The 22,608-nt window shown below is 41.4% G+C and overlaps 1 protein-coding gene, 1 long non-coding RNA gene and 1 other non-coding gene across 4 annotated transcripts in view; 1 reads left to right on the forward strand and 2 right to left on the reverse strand.

Annotated features, from left to right (window-relative positions):
• LOC105495887 (PAS domain containing repressor 1) overlaps window positions 1–3,756 on the reverse strand; it is a 102,936-nt gene extending 99,180 nt beyond the window's left edge. For both annotated transcript variants that reach the window (XM_071088829.1, XM_011765787.2), the window contains exon 1: window positions 3,586–3,756. The gene's annotated coding sequence lies outside the window, so the exon portion shown is untranslated. The remainder of the gene's footprint in view (window positions 1–3,585) is intronic.
• A 14,747-nt stretch (window positions 3,757–18,503) lies between these two features.
• Window positions 18,504–22,608, forward strand: part of LOC139360594 (uncharacterized) — a 62,918-nt gene continuing 58,813 nt past the window's right edge. Inside the window, exon 1 of the long non-coding RNA XR_011618090.1 lies at window positions 18,504–18,726. This is a non-coding gene — a long non-coding RNA (uncharacterized lncRNA). The remainder of the gene's footprint in view (window positions 18,727–22,608) is intronic.
• LOC112429211 (U6 spliceosomal RNA) lies at window positions 20,479–20,585 on the reverse strand. The gene has a single exon (XR_003021370.1). It is a non-coding gene; the product is annotated as a U6 spliceosomal RNA (small nuclear RNA).

Consider the following 22,608-nt stretch of genomic DNA (forward strand, 5'->3'; position numbering starts at 1 on the left):
AGGTAGGAGGATCACTTGAGCCCAGGAGGCAGAGGTTGCAGTGAGATGAGATCATGCCACTGCACTCCGGACTGGGTGACAGAGTGAGACCCTGTCTCAAACAAAACAAAACAAAACGAAAAGACAATTGCTTAGATCTTGTCTTTTAAGAGACTGACTTTTGGGAAGTACCTCCTTGAAAATCTAGTGGAAGCCTTTGTCACATAGACCTTTGCCTATCAACATTCAGACACAGTCTAAGTTACATCAGCATGACTATAAACAGCAGCTTTTTATGTCTAGAGCAGGGTAGGCATTTCCCTGACTGATTTCCCTGACACCAGAGCCATAAAGAGGTGCTAGTAGTCCCCAGAAGCCTCTGCCAAAGGAAACCTTGATGACACTGCATCTTTATTTCCAGCTGTGACTATTCCTTTGAGCTCTGGCTCTAGAAGCATATCCAGTGACTTCCTAGATATTTCACCAGCACCTTATGCTCAGGTTCAAAACTAAAGTTACCAAATTGCTCCTGGTCCCGGTGCTCCTCATCTCAGTGAGTGGAATCAGTTGTATAAAACAAAATCTTGTAGGATCTTTGCTAACAGCTCCCTCTCCTTAACTCTGCCTCCAAACAATCCAGTCCAGCAAATCCTGATGAGTACACCTCTAAATCAGGTGTACTCATGGTTGAGCATCCCTGACTCAAAAATGGAAAATCCAAAATCTGAAATGCTCCAAAATCTGAAACTTTTTAAATTTTATTTTTATTATTTATATATTTATTTATTTTGAGACGAGTTTCACTCTTATTGCCCAGGCTGGAGTGCAGTGGTGCAATCTTGGCTCACCACTACCTCCACCTCCCAGGTTCAAGCAATTCTCCTGCCTCAGCATCCTGAGTAGCTGGGATTACAGGCGCACGCCGGGCTTGGTAGAGACGGGGTTTTTCCATGTTGGTCAGGCTGGTCTCGAACTCCTGACCTCAGGTGATCCACCTGCCTCGGCCTCCCAAAGTGCTTGGATTACAGGCGTGAGCCACCGCACCTGGACAAAATCTGAAACTTTTTAAGTGTAAATATGACATTCAAAAAATGCTCACTGGAACATTTTTGGACTTCAGATTTTCAGATTAAGGATGCTCACTCAGTAAGCATAATGCAAATACATGTATTCCAAAATCTGAAATCTGATACACTTTTGGTCCCAAGGATTTTGGATAAAGGATATCAACCTGCATAGGGAATCACTTTCTTAAAATCCTGCCATGGCTCTCTACTGTTGCCACCCTCACCTGGTCACCTCCTGCTTCAGAAAATGCTAGGCGTTATTGCTCCTCCATCATTTTGTTAATATGTGTGTCTCCCTCTGCCTTCTCCTTCCAGAGTTATTAATCTCATAATTCAAAACCCAATCTAAATCCTCCTCTTTGGGGAAGATGGGCTGAGGCCCTAACCCAGGGTAAACTGATCACTCCCTTCTCTTTGAAGTCCAGTGTCTGGGTTTCTTATTCACATATTATAGCTCAAAGCAAATAATGGGATATAATAATTTGTTTGCACGTTTCTCAGCTCCACTTGCCTGTGGACTCCCTAAAAGCTTGCATCTTTATTCTCAGTTTCTTTGCCCTATATCTTAGCTCAAAACGTGCCTCTAACAGAACTTTTGAATATGTGTTGAATGAAATGTTGAGACTAAAACCGGGAGAGTTAAACTACACTTTTATCACAAATGTTCATTTTACTATCAACAACCAAATGCTCTCCCCACAATCCTAATTACTTTATCAACCCTATCAGCTTTCAGTTAAGAGTAGGAGGATTTGTAGTGTAATTCTTATCAACCAAGAAACTGGGTATCTGTGAAGTACTTTGCAAAGAAATCTCCACATAAAGGCCAGCCATTGGAAAGCCACTTCCCACTGGCTCCTGACTTGCTGGGGGAAAAAAAGGAGGAACATCCCTCAGCCTGTTCTTTGCTGATGGAAGAAAGGTCCAGTTCCCGCCCCCACATCCTCCCTCCATCACTCCCAACTCTCCCAAGGAAGTGCTAGGATAATCTCAGAGACAGATGTCTAAGTAAGTACTGACAGACTGGAGGGCATCTACTGGCTACATTTGCCTGAATACTTTCAAAGTCATGAGTCCAATGCTTTCTTCCCGTTCTCTTGAGTTTGGTGGAAAGGATTCTCTTTTGCTGCCTGAGTGTCTTAACCCCTCAATACTCTCTTTTCTAGAACAGGCAGAGAAATAAGCACAACAAATCTACGTTAGATACAAACTGAGCTTACTGAAAGAACTAAGGTTAGAGAAAAGCACAGCCAATCAGTAGGGATATCTCAAAAAAACTAGGACGCCTGATTCTGTTCCTGGATCTCCTTTGGAGCATGACTTTGCCACCTGCCTTTCCTGGCATATTGTGTGGTGTATGGCATGCATAATACATAATCCAGTGTAGATTAATTTACATTCTTGATTTTATCCGTTGGAAAGTTATGTTCCCTTAAGATGGATGAGTAACTGATAAAATATTGTCTTATGAGTTGTAATTTTTGCAGGAAGTTTTGAATGAAAATACAGGGTCTTGCTCTGTTGCTCAGGCTGGGGTGCCATGGTTCATTTGTGACTCACTGCAACCCAGAACTCCCAGGCTCAAGTGATTCCTCCCACCTCAGTCTCCTGACTAGCTGGGCACCACACGCCCGGCTAATTTTTGTTTTTTGCTTTTTGTTTTTTTAAATTTTTGTAGAGAACAGGTCTCGCTAAGTCTGCCCAAGCAGGTCTCAAACTCAGCCTTACGAGTAGCTGAGACTAAGGTGCATGCCACCGGACCCACGCTCACCTCCATTATAGGTCTTCAGATACGTGGCTGCTGCCACTTTCACGCTAATCTGACTCCATTTTGTAAAAATACATTTTCTAAGGTAGCCACAACTTCTGTGTTCTCCGTCTAAGTGTGCCCAAATACACATCCTGACATAAACTCCTCATCATTTGAAATCCAAAAAAGCGAAAAACAAACCCAAATAACAAAAACCTCAAGGAGATCCTCCGAAAAGCCACTGCTGCCCTCAAAATTCTGAAGTCTGAGATTTCACGTGCACAAACTGCTCAATCTGCTAAAAGTGAGGCAAACCTCTTGATATGCGCGCCCACCGCAGCACACCGTCCTCGACCATGGTAATGGAGACGCGCCCAGCCCTACCGGACAGAGCCTGGCGTTCTCACTCAAACGCGCGCTCAGGCCGGCCTATTCGCAACACCCCAAGCTTTCCTTTCATCCCAACTCTGCTTCAATTTCTCGAAATGTCCAAAGAAAACTCAACGGGTGCCTCCTATGGTGCACCTGCGCTGGTGCCCAATGTGGGAGGAGGTTCAGAATGTGCAAGTCTTCCTCGTGCAACCCCCAGCTACCCACTGCCACCTCTCCCCCTCCCCCTCATCCCAACCAACCTTCCCAGGATGACCAGGAAAACGAGGGTCCTGGAGGAAATGTCTCTGATGGAGTAGCTTGAGCTCCTCAGCCACCGAGGGACAAAGGGGCTGGCTCCCCGCCGCCACCCCAAGTCATGTTACTTTGGAGTAGCCGTCATTAACGGACTTCACTCACCCTTGTGGAAGTCTTCACTGCTGAAGGCTGTAGGAACTTGGGGTGACTTGAAGCTCCTCCCTGTGGTCTCCGGTGAGAGACCGGGAACCGGGTGGGCTCCCGGAAAGTCTGTAAATGAGGAGCAGCTTCTAACTGACTCCTCCCGCAGTGAACTCCCCAGGGAAGTGCGTGGGCCCCAGAGTGCAAAGCGCGTGGTGGGGGCGTGGCGGGGGGGGGCAGGCACGGAGGCAGCGTGGCTGCGGAAGTGGGGGGAGGAGTGGTAGCATTTCTCCCCAGACCTCGCGATGTTGGAGTGCGAGATCCCTACTGCCTCTGAAACTGGGGGTGCAGATAAACCACTTCAACGTAGCCCTTACCTTGTCGAGTCAAAAGGTTCCACCCCAATCTGGGCTCTCCACCCTCCCTGGACCCTGGAGCACTACCTGAGCAGCACCTAATGGAGCCCAGAAAATGTATGGATCACAGAAAAGAGGGGTCTTTTTGAGTCCAATCACGGCTCTATTGTGGAACAAAGAAGGTAGGACCCCATCCTGATCTAAAGGGGCTTTGTAGCCTCACAGAGCAAAATGCAACCCTTGTTGAGTATCAAGTCCAGCTTAGCAGGGCATCAGTGGGTGTCTGGAACCCCAGAGGTCAGAGGGAGGGCAACAACTGCACAGTGTACCCCTTGACCTGCTGCCTCATTTAGTATGGTTGTCTCAATCACAAGGCCAGCCTTGTTTTCACACCTCCCAATCCGCCCTCCTCTCTGGCCTTTTCCAGGAGACACACCCACTGAGCTTTGCAGGGTTGCCCTATATTATACCATTTGATTTCTCCAGTCTGTTTCTAAACACTCACAGGGAAGATGATCTCACAACCTCCCTCACCACTCATTCCAGAGTTGAATAAATCCTCAATGAGGAATAGATTTAACACTACATGTTATTTTCTTAAACTGACCAATTTTGAGACAAGTTAAAAAGACATTCAAAGAGTTAAAAGATCAAAACTAACTTTATTTGTTTACTTATTTATTTATTTTTTGAGACAGAGTCTCGCTCTGTTGCCCAGACTGGAGCGCAGTGGCATGATCTCGGCTCACTGCAACCTCCACCTCCCGGATTCATGCCATTCTCCTCCCTCAGCCTTCCAAGTAGCTGCCCGCCACCACGCCCGGCTAATTTCTTTTTGTATTTTTAGTAGAGACGGGGTTTCACCGTGTTAGCCAGGATGGTCTCAATCTCCTGACCTCGTGATCCGCCCACCTCAGCTTGCCAAAGTGCTGGGATTACAGGCATGAGCCACTGCGCCCGGCCCAAAAATCAACTTTAATTCTGCTGTATCACTAAGCACAGGAAGAACAAAGTACATATTAATTTAACATCATTACTATTAAATTTTATTCATAATAGTGATAACCCCTGCCCCTCTGACAAGGAGGATATGTCACAGAAAAGGCCCTAGAGCGTTCAGCCTCCTACTCAATCCTTGTAATGTCAAAAGTTGACCACTCTGAAGGTGGTCTTTGGATGTATTATTTTCTCCACATCAAAACTGAAGATCAATGCACTTCAGAAACAAGCTCCTAAACCCAGTTTCAGAAGGGACTCATTTTAAAACAGCATGGGTCTTCCTGACGGCATTTTAAATAAAACATTCTGACTCGCAGCTGTGTCTGCAACCTTCAGTCTCTACAAACAAACTCTAATTATTAAGTGTAAAAGCTTCAGTATGACGTAACATCTGAAATAACCAGGAAATCATAGAGCAAAAAAGTTGTTTAGCGAGGCAGGCATTTATGTAACACTTCTAGGAACCTAAATCACAATCCCCTTCTAGGGGCAGAGAAATCAGGTCTCTTCTTCCCCAACACACGTGCAATTCTTGTCCTTAAGCAAATCACTTCCCTTCTTTAAGTGCCATATTACATGCAAAGGGGTGATAACAACATGTATGAATGTAATACTTGTCATTTGTAGAGTATATTGTCTGCATAAATTAACTTTAATTGTAAATTTAGTAGTGAGTTGTCAGAAACGACGTTCAAAAAGGATTTTTACATGCTTTTCTCCTGATAAAATCTCAACCAAGCTTCCTCAGAAAGGAGGCACGACTTCCGCCACAAAAGCAGAGAGATTAGCGGCAGCAAAGAACGGGAAGAGTTTGGGCTTAACTATAAATCCTGACCAGTCTTAGAGAACGTAATTAATATCTCTGAAGTCATGGTGTCCTTCTCCTGACAATGGGCCCAGTAATAAATAGTACTTGCCTCACAAAATTGGGATGCTTCAATGGGATGATGCATGCAAAGCACTTAGCAAAGGGCCTGGCAGGAAGGTGGTCCTGGTCAATGAGGCTGTAATTACCACCGGGAACCACAATAGAATACTCACCAAAAGCAGGAAGGGCTTCTAGATGTCCATCCCACCTGAACATGGGATGCAGGATTTGGGGAACTTTGGCCTGAGACTCTAGTGGTCTTTCTTGGAAGTATCATCTTACCTCTGCTCTTTCTCGCAGGGGGACTGGTCGATATCAAAGACTAGGCACTTGTCTGCAAAGAAAAGACAGTTGTGAGTAGCCTGTACAGCAAGTCCCAAAATTTCATAGAAATCTCTGGAGGAATTCCTTGGAAGACATAAAGGCAAGTGAGGTAAGGTTTTATTTCTATGTGGTCATCAAACTGTCATTTGTTTGGTTCATCCTCAGAGGAGATAAGTATCTCATTTTCACATCTCTTGAGGCAAAACAGAGCAAACTTGTATAAAATCAACATGAAGTCATCTTGGCTTGTAAGAATACTCACACTTTTGTTCATCTCCAGTTTATTTGAATGCAATTTTGTGGAGCCTTGGTAATATTTCCATTACGTCTGAAATACACTGATCAATGTGTGATTTGAGTTTTCCTCAATAGTCCTCCATTTTTCTGGGGGGGGGGGACATATGATGTTAATACATAGTGGTGTACCTTAAAGACATCTGCTCTATTTTACTTGTGGAAAAATTTAATGATAAATACATAAAAGGAATTTAAGTAGTGCTATTTTAATTCATTTGGAATTTTTTTAAAAATCAATTAATTCTAGAAGAATCCTCATTTTATGTCTATACAGTTTATCAAACATACAGTGGGTGACTTCTATTTCACTACCTACTATAGTCTTCATAATTCCAGGAGTACAAACCAGATATAAGATCCATTTCTAGATGCCAAGTCTCTCCTATATAGCATGATTATTGCTCTCTGGCAAAAATCTCAAAAACAGTCAGGCTTTCTGGTGCTAAAAATGTTCTTTAGGCACAAGAAATGCCATATGAACTGTCCTCTCCTCCATCACTGGCACTGCTTTAGTTCAAATCGCCATTAAGTCTAGTCTGCACTCCTGACTGGAGTTCTTGCTGCCTCCACTCTCGACCCCTGCAAATTGTTCTCCGCCTAGTAGCCATTGTGACCTCTAAAATGAAGTTCATGTCATATCACTTCCATAATGGGAATACTGTCAGCTCCCCTACCGCCACCGCCACCATTTTTGCTTGTGGAGAAAGGCCTAATGCCAGCCTCACCTCCTCTAATACCCCTCCCAATTATAATGATAGTTTTTCTCTCCTCACTCCGCAACAGGTGAATATACATAACTTTGCTAGAGTTTTTTATTGTTTTGATTTTTATTTCTTAAATATTATCATTAGGGTTGAACATCTTTTTATAGAGTAACATCATGTATTTCATTAATTTTTTCTTGGTGAATTGCCAATTAATTTCCATTTTTTTCTTTTACTTTAAGCTCTGGGATATATGTGCAGAACGCACAGGTTTGTTACATAGGTATACATGTGCCATGGTGGTTTGCTGCGCCTATCAACCCGTCATCTAGGTTTTAGCCCCGCATGCATTAGGTATTTGTCCTAATGCTCTCCCTCTCCTTGCCTCCCAACCCCCAGCAGGCCCCGGTGTGTGATGTCTTTCACCTTGTGTACATGTGTTCTCGTTGGTCAACTCCCACTCATGAGTGAGAACATGTAGTGGCTCTTTTTTTGTTGTGTCTCTGCTAGGTTTTGGTATCAGGATGATGCTGGCCTCGTAAAACGAATTAGGGAGGAGTCCCTCTTTTTCTATTGCTTGGAATAGTCTCAGAATGAATGGTACCAGCTCCTCTTTCTACCTCTGGTAGAATTCGGCTGTGAATCCATCTGGTCCTGGGCTTCTTTTGGTTGGTAGGCTATTAATTACTGCCTCAATTATAGAACTTGTCATTGGTCTATTCAGGGATTTGATTTCTTCCTGGTTTAATCTTGGGAGGGTGTATGTGTCCAGGAATTTATCCATTTCTCCTAAATTTTCTAGTTTATTTGCATATAAAAGTTTATAGTATTCTCTGATGGTAGTTTGTATTTCTGTGGTATCAGTGGTGATACCCCCTTTATCATTTTTTATTGTGTCTATTTGATTCTTCTCTCTTCTTTATTCGTCTGGCTAGCGGTCTATCTATTTTGTTAATCTTTTCAAAAAATCAGCTTCTGGATTCATTGATTTTTTTGAAGGGTTTTTCATGTCTTTATCTCCTTCAGTTCTGCTGTGATCTTAGTTATTTCTTGCCTTCTGCTAGCTTTTGAATTTGTTTGCTCTTCTCTAGTTCTTTTAATTGTGATGTTAGGGTGTTGATTTCAGATCTTTCCAGCTTTCTGATGCCGGCATTTAGTGCTTTAAGTTTCCCTCTTAACATTGCTTTAGCTGTATCCCAGAGATTCTGATACGTTGTCTCTTTGTTCTTGTTGGTTTCAAGAACTTCTTTATTTCCGAGTTAATTTCGTTATTTACCCAGGAGTCATTCAGGAGCAGGTTGTTCAATTTCCATGTAGTTGTGCAGTTTTGAGTGAGTTTCTTGATCCTGAGTTCTAATTTCATTGCACTGCTGTCTGAGAGACTGTTTGTTATGATTTCCTTTCTTTGGCATGTGCTGAGGAGTGCTTTACTTCCAATTATATGGTTTATTTTAGAATAAGTGCTATGTGAGACTGAGAAGAATGTATTTTCTGTTGATTTGGGGTGGAGAGTTCTGTAGATGTCTGTTAGGTCCACTTGGTCCAGAGCTGAGTTCAAGTCCTGAATATCCTTGTTAATTTTCTGTCTCATTGATCTGTCTAATATTGACAGTGGGGTGTTAAAGGCTCCCACTATTATTGTGTGTGAGTCTAAGTCTCTTTGTAGGTCTCCAAGAACTGTTTTTTTGTGAATCTGGGTGCTCCTGTATTGGGTGCACATATATTTAGGATAGTTAGCTCTTCTTGTGGCATTGATCCCTTTACAATTATGTAACGCCCTTCTTTGTCTTTTTTGATCTTTGTTGGTTTAAAGTCTGTTTCATCAGAGACTAGGATTGAAATCCCTGCTTTTTATGCTTTCCATTTGCTTGGTAAATATTCCTCCATCCCTTTATTTTGAGCCTATGTGAGTGTTTGCATGTGAGATGGGTCTCCTGAATACCACACACAGATGGGTCTTGACTCCTATTTGCCAGTCAGTGTCTTTTAATTGGGGCATTTAGCCCATTTACATTTAAGGTTAATATGGTTAGGTGTGAATTGGATCCTGTCATCATGATGCTAGCTGGTTATTTTGCACATTAGTTGATGCAGTTTCTTCATAATGTCATTGGTCTTTATATTTTGGTGTGTTTTTGCAGTGGCTGGGACCGGTTTTTCCTTTCCATATTTAGTGTCTCCTTCAGGAGCTCTTATAAGGCAGGCCTGGTGGTGACAAAATCCCTTGGCATTTACTTGTCTGTAAAGGATTTTATTTCTTCTTAGCTTATAAAGCTTAGTTTGGCTGGATATGAAATTCTGGGTTGAAAATTCTTTTCTTTAAGAATGTTGAATATTGGCCCCCACTCTCTTCTGGCTTGTAGGGTTTCTGCATAGAGATCCGCTGTTAGTCTGATGGGCTTCCCGTTGTAGGTGACCTGACCTTTCTTGCTCTGAGCCCTTAACATTTTTTCCTTCATTTCAACCTTGAAGAACCTGACAATTATGTGTCTTGGGTTTGCTCTTCTAGAGGAGTATCTTAGTGGTGTTCTCTGTATTTCCTGAATTTGAGTATTGGCCTGTCTTGCTAGGTTGGGGAATATCCTGAAGTGGGTTTTCCAACTTGATTCCATTCTCCCAATCGCTTTCAGGTACACCAATCAATCATAAGTTTGGTCTTTTCACATAATCCCAAGAAGTTTCACATATTTTTTGAAGTCTTTGTTCATTCCTTTTCATTCTTTTTTCTCTAATCTTGTCTTCATGCCTTATTTCAGTAAGGTAATCTTAAATCTCTGACATCCTTTCTTCCACGTGATCAATTCAGCTGTCGATACTTGTGTGTGCTTCATGAAGTTCTCATGCTGTGTTTTTTAGCTCCATCAGGTCATTTATGTTCTTTTCTAAACTGGTTATTCTAGTTAGCAGTTCCTGTAACCTTTTACCAAGGTTCTTAGCTTCCTTGCATTGGATTAGAACATGCTCCTTCAGTTCAGAGGAGTTTGTTATTACCTACCTTCTCAAGCCTACTTCTGTCAATTCATCAATCTCATTTTCCATCTAGTTTTGTGCCCTTGCTGGAGAGGAGTCGTGATCATTTGGAGAAGAGGCATTCTGGTTTTTGGAATTTTCAGCCTTTTGTGCTGGTTTTTCCTCATCTTCATGGATTTATCTACCTTTGATCTTTGAGGCTGATAGCCTTTGGAAGGGGTTTTTGTGTAGAGGTCTTTTTTGTTGATTTTGATGTTGTTGCTTTCTATTTGTTAGTTTTTCTTCTAATATTCAGGCCCCTCTTCTGCAGGTCTGTTGTGGTTTGCTGGAGGTCCACTCCATACCCTGTGCACTTAGGTGTCACCAGTGGAGGCTGCAGAATAGCAAAGATTGCTGCCTGCTCCTTCCCCTGGAAGCTTCGTCCCAGAAGGGCGCTGGCTTGATGCCAGCCAGAGCTCTCCTCTATGAGGTGTCTCCCAGTCAGGAGGCATGGGAGTCAGGGACCCACTCAAGGAGGCAGGCAGTCTGTCCCTTAGCAGAGCTGGTGTGCTGTGGTGGGAGAATCCCCCTTGTCAGGATCAGATGCTCTCTCCAGAGCTCTCAGGCAAGAAAGATTAAGTCCACTGAAGCTGTGCCCACAGCCACCCCTCACCTCAGGTGTTCTGTCCCAGGGAGATGAGAGTGTTATCTGTAAGCCCCTGACTGGGGCTGCTGCCTTTCCTTCAGAGATGCCCTTCCCAGTGAGGCGGAATCTAGAGAAGCGCTCTGGCCATAGTCGCTTTGCCACACTGTGGTGAATTCCTCCCAGTTCAAACCTCCCAGTCTCCTTAGCACTGTCAAGGGAAAACTGCCTACTAAAGCCTCAGTAGTGGCAGATGCCCCTCCCCCCACCAAGCTCCATCCTCCCAAGTTGCCTCCAGACTGCTCTGCTGACAGTGAGAATTTCAAGCCAGTGGTTCTCAGCTTGCTGGGCTCCGTGGGAGTGGGACCCACAGAGGAAGACCTCTTGACTCCCTGGCTTAAGCCCCCCTTTCCGGGGGAGTGAACTGTTTTGTCTCACTGGTGTTCCAGGTGCCACTGGGGTATGAAAAAATTCTTGCTGCTAGCTCGGCGTCAGCCCAAACAGCCACCTAGCTTTGTGCTAGAAACCCAGAGTCCTGGTAGTGTAGACACACGAGGGAATCTCCTGGTCTGTGGATTGCAAAAACCATGGGAAAAACATAGTACCCAGTCTGGGTAGCACAGTCCCTCACGGCTTCCCTTGGCTGGTGGGGCAGGCAGGTCGCCCAGCTCCTTGCGCTTCTCGTATGAAGTGACACCCCACCCTGCTTCTGCTTGCTCTCCTTGAGTTGTGCCCACTGCCTAACCAGTCCCAATCAGATGAACTGGGTACCTCAGTTGGAAGTGGAGAAATTATCCACCTTCTGCGTTGGTCTTGCTGGGAGCTGCAGAATGGAGCTGTTACTATTTGGCTATCTTGTCTTCACTCCTAGAGTTCTTACTAAATGTTTTGATGTGACCAACTATGGAAGAAACATGTTCTGGCATTGGAATCCAGGAAAAAAAAAATAATGCCTTTCAGAAACAGCACTAACTAAAAAGAAAAAAAAATGTTAAAATATGTTCTTAGAGAGCCAAAACCTCTATGATTTCTTCTTCCTCTGCTCTCAATTTATCAAGAACAAGTTTAAGGCAGGCGAGGTGGCTCATGCCTGTAATCCCAGCACTTTGGGAGGCCAAGGTAAGTGGATTACTTGAGGTCAGGAGAGTTCGAGACCAGCCTGGCCAGTATGGTAAAACCCCGTCTCTACAAAAATACAAAAATTAGCTGGATATGGTGGTGTGTGCCTGTAATCCCAGCTGCTCAGGGAGGCTGAGGCAGGAGCATGGCTTGAACCCAGGAGGTGGAGGTTGCAGTGAGCCGAGATCGCGCCACTGCACTCCAGCCTGGGTGACAGAGCAAGACTTCATCAAAAAAAAAAAAAACAGAAACAAAAACAATAATCAAAACCATTGAAAATACCTATGTCCTCTAACCTACAGAGTGTTGATGAACCTCTGAAGAGTCTCTCACAAGGATGAGAGAAGGGCAAAAGTAGGAAATTTACTTGGGGTCTTGCCTTAGTGATCCTGGCATAGCCAAGATGGCCATTATGGATGGTCTCGTCCAAGCCCCTCACTTTCTAATGGAGGACAGTGAAGCCCAGGGAGTTCTTTGGGGAGAATTATCAAATCCCAGGGCTAGAGATTAGTTGTACCCTGATGAGAAGCCCTGGATGCTCCCACTTTATCATGCCCACATGTATTTTGCTCCCACAAAAATGTTGCTTTGAAACAGAGCATGAACAGGCTCTAAAGTTGTTCCTAAATTTCCAACAAATGGTAAGATGGTAGACTTAAACCCAGACACATCAATAATTAGATTAAAAGAAAATAATAGTATGAAAACCTCAATTAAAAGACAAAAATGAACAGACTGGGAAAATAAAGCAATCTGAACTGTAATCTCATATATAGGAAACACCTCTTTTTTTGAGACAGGGTCTCCTTTTGTCACCCAGGCTGGAGTACAGAGGTGCAGTCACAGCTCACTGCTGCCTTGACCTCCTGGGCTCAAGCATTGTCCCACCTCAGCCTCCAGTGTAGCTGGAACTACATACAGGTGTGCTCCACCACACCGGATACTTTTTTGATTTTTTTGTAGAGACAGGGTCTCACTTCATCGTCCAGGCGTCTTGAACTCCTGGACTTAAGCAATTCTCCCATCTCTGCCTCCAAAACTGCTTGGATTATAGGTGTGAGCCATCACATCCAGCCTATAGGAAATGCCTTTAAATACAAAGATGAAGAGAGGTTAAAAGTAGGATGAAAAACAGGTATCCCACAAATATTAATTATAAAAAAGATGGAGTAGCTCTATTAATACTAGATAAAATGGACTGCAGGATAAGTAATCTTACCAGGAATAAGAATAACATTTCATAGTAATAAAAGAGTCAATTGAAGAAGGCATAATAGCATCAAAAAGAACAAAATGCTTAGGAATAAACTTAACCAAGGAGGTTAAAGATTTGTGCACTACAAAGTACAAAATGCTAAAATAAATGCAAGAAGACACAGAAAACGGAAAGGCATCCCCAAGTTCATGGATTGGAAGATTTAATGTTGTTACTATGTCAGTACTATCTAGAGCAATCTACAGATTCATCCCAATCCTTATCAAAACCCTGATGGCAATTTGCAGAAATATAAAAATCTGTCCTTAAATATATATATGGAATCTCAAGAGACATTGAATAACCAAAATAATCTTTAAAAAGAACAAAGTTGAAGGTCTCACACTTCCTGATTCCAAAACTTACAACAAAGCTACACGAATCAAAAGAGTGTAGCCCTGGCATAAAGACAGACATATAAAGAATAAACTAGGCCAGGCGCAGTGGTTCATGCCTGTAATCATTACACTTTGGGAGGCCAGGGCAGGCAGATTGCCTGAACTCAGGCGTTCAAGACCAGCCTGGGCAACACGGTGAAACCCCATCTCTACTAAAATACAAAAAATTAGCTGGGCACGGCGGCGGGCACCTGTAGTCCCAGCTACTCGGAGGCTGAGGCAAGAGAATCGCTTGAACCCGGGAGGCAGAAGTTGCAGAGAGCCAAGATCGTGCCACTGCACTACAGCCTGGGCAACAGGGCTAGACTCCATCTTAAAAAAAAAAAAGAAAAGAATAAACTAGACGGCCCAGAGATAAAAGTTCGCATATATAGTCAAATGATTTTCAACAAATGTACCAAGACCATTCAATGAGGAAAGGGCAGTCTTTACAACAAATGATGCTGGGAAAACTTGGTATCCACATGCAAAAAAGTTTTAAATGAAGTTGGAACCTTATCTTATACCATATACAAAAATTAACTCAAAGTTAATCAAAGACATAAATGCAATTGCTAAAACTACAGAACTCTTAGAAGAAAACATAAGGGAAAAGCCTCATGATATTAGACTTAGCAATGATTTCTTAAATATGGCACTAAAAGCATACAAGACAAAAGAAAAAATGAATAAATTGGCTTTCATCAAAATTTTTTAAAATTTATGCATTAAAGGACACTATCAACAGAGTGAAAGGCAGCTCATGAAATGGTAGAAAATATTTGTAAATCATATATCTGATAAGGGATTAAAATCTAGATTATATAAAGAACTTCTACAACTCAACAGAAATAACGAAAGGAAAAGGACTGGAATAAACATTTCTCTAGAGAAGCTATACAAATGACTGATAAACATATGAAAAGATGCTCAACATCACTAATCATTAGGAAAATGGAAATCAAAACCACAATAAGATAACATTTCACATCCATTAGAATCATTATTATTTTAAAAACAGAAAATAACAAGCATTGGTGAGGATACTGAGAAATTGGAACCCTTATGCATTACTGGTGGGAATATAAAATGGTGCAGCAGCTGTTAAAAAATACATATATATGTAGTATGCTGGTGCCCTAGAGAGCTAAACATAGAATTGTCACATAATTTAGTAATTCCACTTCTGAGTACATACACAAAAAATTGAAAGCAGGGACTGAACAGATATTTGTATACCCATACTCATAGCAGCATTATTTACAGTAACCAAAAAGTGGAAGCAACAACAGATTAATGGCCAAACAAAATGTGATATATAAAGAAAACAGATCAGCTAAGCATGGTGGCTCACACCTATAGTCCCAGCACTTTGGGAGGCTGAAGTGGGAGGAGAGCTTGAGCTCAGGAGTTTAAGACCAGCCTGGACAACATAGTGAGAACTCCACCTTTACCAAAGTAATTTTTAAATCAGCAAGCTGTGGTGGCACATAGTTCTGGTTTTAGCTACTTGGGAGACTGAGGTGGGGGGATTGCTCGAGCCCAGGAGTTTGAGGTTGCAGTGAGCTAAGTAAGCTATGATTGCACCACTGCATTCCACCCTGGGCAACAGAGTGAGACTCCGTCTCTTAAAAAAAAAGACAATGAATTATTATTCAGCCTTCAAAGGAAAAACATTTTGACACATGCTACAACATGAATGAATCTTGAGGACATTATGCTATGTGAAGTAAACCAGTCACAAAAGCATTATATAAGTTGAATCCACTTATAGGAGGTATCTAGAGTAGTCAAACACATAGAAATGAGGGCTGGGGGAGGATATATGAGGAGTTCTTGTTTAATGGGTACAGAGTTTCACTTTAGGAAGATGAAAAAGTTCTGGAGATGGTTGACAGTGATGGCTGCACAACAATGTGAATGTAGTTATCACCCCAAACTTAACACTTAAAACTGGTTAAAGTGCTAAATTTTTTGTTATGTATATTTTACCACAATAAAATGAATTTTAGAATTAAAAAGTAAGGATACTACATTATGACCATATAGAATTCATCCCATAAACACAAGGTTGGTTTAACATTTGAAAATCAATTAAGTTACCAGAATAAAGGAGAAAACCCAGAGGATCATTGACAGAGATATAAAAATGGACAACATTCAACACCCATTCCTTATATAAATATAAATATATATTCAACAATCCAGGAATAGAAGAAAATTTCCTCAACCTGACAAAGGGCATCCAAAAAAGACCTACAGTTAACATCACACTTGATGAAAAATTGAAAGCTTTCCTCCTAAGATCAGAAGTAAGACTCAATTATAAAAGACTGACTACTTTTTCTGTGAGTGGGAACTATTCAAATATGTCCTCTCTTTCCAGTTTTATTCAACATTATACCAGAGGGCCTATTCAGTAAAATAATAATAAAGAAATATAAGACAAAGATATTAGAATGTAAGAAGCAAAACTATTCAGATGACATATATATGCACATAGAAAATCTATGGAATCCACAAAAAATCTGCTAGATTTAAGGTGTTAATACAGGAGAGTAAAAAGTTACAAAGTCAATGTACAAAAATCAATTGTGCATAGATCTTAACTAACCAAAATAAATAAATAAACAAAAAGTGAAAGGAAATGGTAACTATGTGAGGTGATGGATGTGTAAATCATTTAATATTTCACAGTATATACATATGTCAAAATATCCAGTTGTACACCTTAAATATATACAATTTTTACTTACCAATTATGCCTCACTGAAGCTGGGGAAAAAATCAATTATGGGACTTCCACTTTTGGGAAGATGGAGTTGACATACTTCTCCCTGTTCCTTCCACTAAGTACAACTAAAACCCCTGGACAATAGGTATAAAACAAACAGAAGTAGACACTGAAAGGTAGAAAGAAGAAAATTGACTCTTTAGGGACTTCAGGACCCATGGAACTACTCCATGGTGACTTCTGTGGGTTTTCTTTCTGCCTCACAAATCCCAAACTTGGAGCTGAAGAAACTAGCAATCTGTAAACACCAATGGGTACGGACAAAAATACTCCAACAAAAACTTGCTCTCTCCAGCCAAAGGACCAGGAAAGGGGTGCCTAGGACAGAAAACATTTGGACAATAACTTCTCTAATTCAGCTAAATACCATAGAAAAATTACTGTGACCCCACCTTCATTCCAGCCAGCAAAGGCACCCCAATCTCTCTTTCAAGCCAGGGCCAGAAAACACCAAGTAGGAACTTCCACCATAGCTCACTGGAAACAGGGTCCTGTCCCTTCCCCTCTCCATGATGACAGCTCCTGTGACCTGCCTGGCAGGCCCTTTGAGGGAAGTCTAGCCTCATCCATTCACTCACTCAGCATTCAGAGATGGTGGCCAATACTCTGGCCTGGGCCTTGGGGATTCATAAATGAGGAAATCCCAATCTCTGCCTTCTAGGGGTTCATAGACTTGGAAGTAAGGGTTGACAGTTGATTTAACAAGTTACAGTGCAATGTAATAGGGGAAGGCTGTGGTGAAAGAAGGCACAGGGTGCTATACTTGCACCGGGGAGGGACTGTAACACCACAGAGATGGGGAGGAAGGCAACAATTCTAGCAATGCTTCTCAGAGAGGGTGATGGTGATTGCAGAGCTGAGTCCTGATGAGTCTCAAGTAGCAAGCCAAACAAAAAAGTGATGAAAGTGCTTTCCAAGCAGAAAAAAAATAGCATATGCAAGTCACTAAGACATTAAACATCCTACTGTACTCGTGACGCTGAGGCAGGAGAATGGCGTGAACCCGGGAGGTGGAGCTTGCAGTGAGCCGAGATTGCGCCACTGCACTCCAGCCTGGGCAACAAAGCAAGACTCTGTCTCAAAAAAAAAAAAAAACAAAAAAAAAAACAAAAAAAAAAAACATCCTACTGATGAAATTGGGTATCATTCTTTTGGCCTGGAGCATAGAGTATGAAGGGCAGGTGGAAGAAGATGAATTTAGACATGTAAGGAGGGGCCAGATCATGCAAGACCTTGAAATCTTGCATGTAGTTGACTCAATAAATATTTGGTGAAAGAATAAATAAAAGTCTTAATGGGATAAACAATCAATTAACTTCAAGCTGTTTTGAGGTTCAATCCTCAAGTCTTTCAGGAGCCACTGAAATATAGTGAGAAAGATGTAGTCAGATGGGATATACTAGAAAAAACAGCAGAAAGGAAGGCTACATGCACCCTACCTGCACAGCATCAGGACAAGGCCCTTAACTTCATAGCCAGTACTACTAGGGAACATATAAAGCCTTGAGACTGAAAATCTTGGTAACAAACATGAACAAGATTGCCCTTAAACATTTTCAGACTTGCAGGAACAGCCAGAACTGTTTTGCCTAGGGACAGGATGGTAACACAACCAAAGAAGACTATGGTCTTTTCATTGTAACTTGAAACTCAAGACATTTCAACAGAACGCAACAAACTAAGCTCTGAGGTCAACCATCTTCCATCTTGGCTGACATTGCCCTACTTCTGCCTTTTGTAGAGGGTGGACTGTTTTCTAACTGGGTGTGTAATGAGAACAGAAATGGATTCCTTAGGCATATCTTGACTTTCCTGATTTAAGTGGGCTGCCAAGAACCTGAGCTAACAGGACTGATGATGCTTCCCACCTCCTCCCGAGTGCTATGACTCATGATGGTGGGTAAAGCCTCTTTGGCAAACTGTAAACATGGCAAAGCTGACCAAGTTTATTTCCTGCTCCTGTTCCTTAAGTCTCCTTCCTCCTACCCTGTGGTGGTCGGCTTGTTGACCTTAGAACTGCAACACTTTTCTTTTCACTAAGACAGCCAAATGCCTAGGCAGATAAAAAGGGGTCCCTGGAGAGAATCTCCTACCTGCCCCACAAGTGTTTACATCAAATGCTTGTGTGCAGATGAAGAAATCTGCCCAGGGCTTGTCTGGGCATGCCCACAGTGGACTGGAGTCCAACATATACACTGGGAGAAGTGGGTGGAGCCACAGGGAATTCACATCTTAAGCAGAGGAGGACTCTGCTCTCTTCAGCTTGTGTGATGACCTGGGAAACAATCTGTGAGGTGGAGGGCCTGTTAGCAAGACTCCATATCACTTTGCTGAGAGGTTTTTTTTTTTCATTTTCACCCAGTAAATTCCTCTCTAATCACCCTTCAATGTGTCTGTGCACCCAATCCTTCCTGATCGTGTGACAAGAACTTGGTTTTTCTACATTTTTGGTGGCCTGTATGGGGACATGAGAAAAGGTTAGTAACATGCAAACCAAAAAATATTTCTTCCTTTCACTTCTAAGCCTTTTTGTCCTCAGACTTCTTCTGAGGGTAGAGAAAATTATGTTTCCCCCATTCACGTTGCTCCTAGGGGTTGGGAATGTCAGCTTTTTCCTTCTTTCTTCAGGATGGACGGGGAACCCACAGCTCCCCAGCTCCTGTCTTAAGTTTCTCTCCCTTAGGAGCCCATTGGCATAAGAATAAGAGGTTCTTTCCCCAGGCATCTTTCCAACCCCTCACGTTAAACTGTTTTTCCTTTTCTCTACCTTGTCAGCAGTTAACACAGCCCTGTACTTTAAGTTTTCTTTCTTTCTCTAGTAGGTCATGAGTTAACTTTTAAGTGAAGTTTTTTTTTTTTCTTTTCAAAAAAATGTTTTACTAGGCCAGTAATGATAAAGTTCACTGTTTATATTCTCTGTAAAGTTTTAATTATGAAAAAGGATTTGTGAGGGTGGTCTTGAGCTGTAGCCAAAGCCAATGCTTTGTGTGTCTTTCTATATGGTACATAGCAAACTTTGTGGCAGGCCTCCATCTTGTTTTACCTCCTTGGGAGCATGACCTGTAACCACATAGCAATGCTTTGTTTAGCCTCTGCCATTTTACAGTGGTAGCCCCGATTCAATCCTGGCTTAGGGAATGAGTCCTTTCTAGTTTGATATATTTGCATCCTTTGCTATTTGTTGATTATCTTTCCCTCCACTAATCCTTGGATTGTCCTTTCTCTGAGCCTTTAGTGAGGTTTGAAAGTCAGAAATATTGGCCACTTGGCATGGCTAAAGTTGGATAATAAGGGAGTTAAAATGATTTTCTTAAAGAGCGCTCAGCTTTTAAGTTCTAGGGTACATGTGCACAACGTGCAGGTTTGTTACATATGTATACATGTGCCATGTTGGTGTGCTGCACCCATTAACTCGTCATTTACATTAGGTATATCTCCTAATGCTATCCTTCCCCCCTCACCCCTCCCCACAATAGGCCCCGGTGTGTGATGTTCCCCTTCCTATGTCCAAGTGATCTCATTGTTCAATTCCCACCTATGAGTGAGAACATGTGGTGTTTGGTTTTCTGTTCTTGTGATAGTTTGCTGAAAATGATGGTTTCCAGCTGCATCCATGTCCCTACAAAAGACACAAACTCATCCTTTTTTATGACTGCATAGTATTCCATGGTGTATAAGTGCCACATTTTCTTAATCCAGTCTGTCACTGATGGACATTTGGGTTGATTCCAAGTCTTTGCTATTGTGAATAGTGCCACAGTAAACATACGTGTGCATGTGTCTTTATAGCAGCATGATTTCTAATCCTTTGGGTATATCCCCAGTAATGGGATGGCTGGGTCAAATGGTATTTCTAGTTCTAGATCCTTGAGGCATCACCACACTGTTTTCCACAATGGTTGAACTAGTTTACAATCCCACCAACAGTGTAAAAGTGTTCCTATGTCTCCACATCCTCTCCAGCACCTGTTGTTTCCGACTTTTTAATGATTGCCATTCTAACTGGTGTGAGATGGTATCTCATTGTGGTTTTGATTTGCATTTCTCTGATGGCAAGCGATGATGAGCATTTTTTCTTGTGTCTGTTGGCTGCATAAGTGTCTTCTTTTGAGAAGTGTCTGTTCATATCCTTTGCCCACTTTTTGATGGGGTTGTTTTTTTCTTGTAAATTTGTTTGAGTTCTTTATAGGTTCTGGATATTAGCCCTTTGTCAGATGAGGAGATTGCAAAAATATATGGAATGCTTCATGAATTTGCATGTCATTCTTGTGCAGGGGCCATGCTAATCTTCTCTGTATCGTTCCAATTTTAGTATATGTGCTGCCAAAGCGAGCACAGTTATAGGTATATTTAAAAGGCCTTTATGTTTTTCTTTTCTCGGACCTTGTTTTGCTGGAAAAAGGTGTTTTCTCAGTTGATTGAATTCTTTTTCTCCATTTTGCCTTGTCACTCTTAATACACACATGAGAATGGGGAGACCTCTGTTTTCCTCATGGAACCCCAGGAATTAAAAACAGATAGATCCCTCTCAAAATCTGTTTTCGCCCCACCTATGTCTGTTTACTAGGCCTTAGAAGCTACAAGTTTTCTGAGCCCTGTCTCTTAAAAGGACTCCACTTGGAGGCCAATAATCCAATTAGGAGATTGGCAAACAAAAAATCTTATGGCAACTGGGTTTTCTTCTACCTGTCTGTATAGCCATATATGTGTTGTATGTGTGGTGTCTATGAAAAAGAGTTCTAATTAATTGGCCTAAAGGAAGATAAGTGCTTGGATCAGATATTTTTTAAAGGGAAGATAAAGCTCTGGTACCTTTTAGTTCACATGACTGTAATCTTTGAGAAATAAAAACAGCCTTAAAGGTTATTGGTAAAGTGCAGATGTTGTCAGAATATTAATAGGTGAACTAAATTATGCAGGTCAGATTCTAGGTTTGCTAAATGTTTTAAGGTTATAATTGATTTTTTGGTTTTTGAGAACTATTTAACTGGCCCGCTTCACAATTGGTAAGGCCTGGGGACATATGGAACTAACCACACCCTTAATTATGCTGGAAGGAGTCAAACTTGGCTGTACCTAGCACATAATTAAAACGACTTACCGGGTTTTACATTAAAGTTAAAAATTTCTAGGAGCTACCATTATAACATGTAATTGAAACTACTAGAAATAAATTTACATGCAAGGTGTGTAAGAACAGTAAGGTGTGTTCTTAATACAAGATTATAAGAAGGTGTGGAAATGTAAATTCTTGCCTAGGGTTAAAGGATTGTTTTGAGTTAGATAAGATAAAGACAAAAGGTCAAATATGTTGTGAAAGGATTGTAAAAATTAATATTGCCAAAGAAATTCTGTGTGTTAACTTATTGACTAAATTCAAAAGGATATTATATGGTTTTTCTGTAAATTGATCATTGAAATAAAAGCACAACAAGGTACTGTTAAGGCACTAATCTGCTCTTTAGCAAAATTTGTAAAGGGTTGTAGAAGGTTTTTGCTTTTTCAAATTTCTAAGTCATCATTTTGGCAAAATAACATGGTAATTTGGATTTCTATTTCATAACATCAAGTGTTGTAAACCTCTAACATATTTAACAGGCTTCCAAAAATCAAACTTCAGTTTCAAAATTGTCTTTCCTGATGCCTGGCTTTTGAATACAACAGAGGGCCCCTGGAGTATCTAAAAAAAGAAGTAAACAGGATTATTTGATATGTTGAGTTACATGGGATTTCTAAAATCATGTTTGGTATTCCTTAGGTTATATTTTGGTGAATAGTACTAATATATGTTCCAAAATTATATGGGATTTCTAAAATTCTAATGTCTAAAGCATATGCTATCAATCACAATTAAGGTGTCTATGTTAAGTTATTGTAAACCACAGAGATGACCAAACTTTTTGTCAATTGTGTTTCTAACTGGAACTATCCTGGATATTTTGTTATTCCCAGACAATTGTTGTCTTGTTTTGATCCTTTTCAAAAGATGATTTATAATCTATAGATCTTTGACAGGTGCTCTCAAATGCAGGTTTCTGATAACTTTGGAGACTGTGACATTGGAATAAAAGAAAAATGTACAGGACTAATAAAGAGGTGAAATGTTCACAAATATCAAACAAAACAAGAGTTAGTTGAATGGACTGAGCTAATAGAAAACTGGGGTAGTCTTTTTGACTTTTGCTTGAAAGATTACTGATGCTTGTTTTGTTTTTGAGAGTCAAGGAAATTTACTTTGAACAATTTAAGGCCTTTAATAATTGAGTAAGATATACTCCTGTGTACAAAATTTGGAGCACATTTGTCTCTCTCTGCCTGGCTTCTCCAGAATTTGGAAACTAGTTGTGAGTATTCTTAAC

The sequence above is a fragment of the Macaca nemestrina genome, chromosome X (genome assembly GCF_043159975.1).
Source record: "Macaca nemestrina isolate mMacNem1 chromosome X, mMacNem.hap1, whole genome shotgun sequence".
Lineage (NCBI taxonomy): Eukaryota > Metazoa > Chordata > Mammalia > Primates > Cercopithecidae > Macaca > Macaca nemestrina.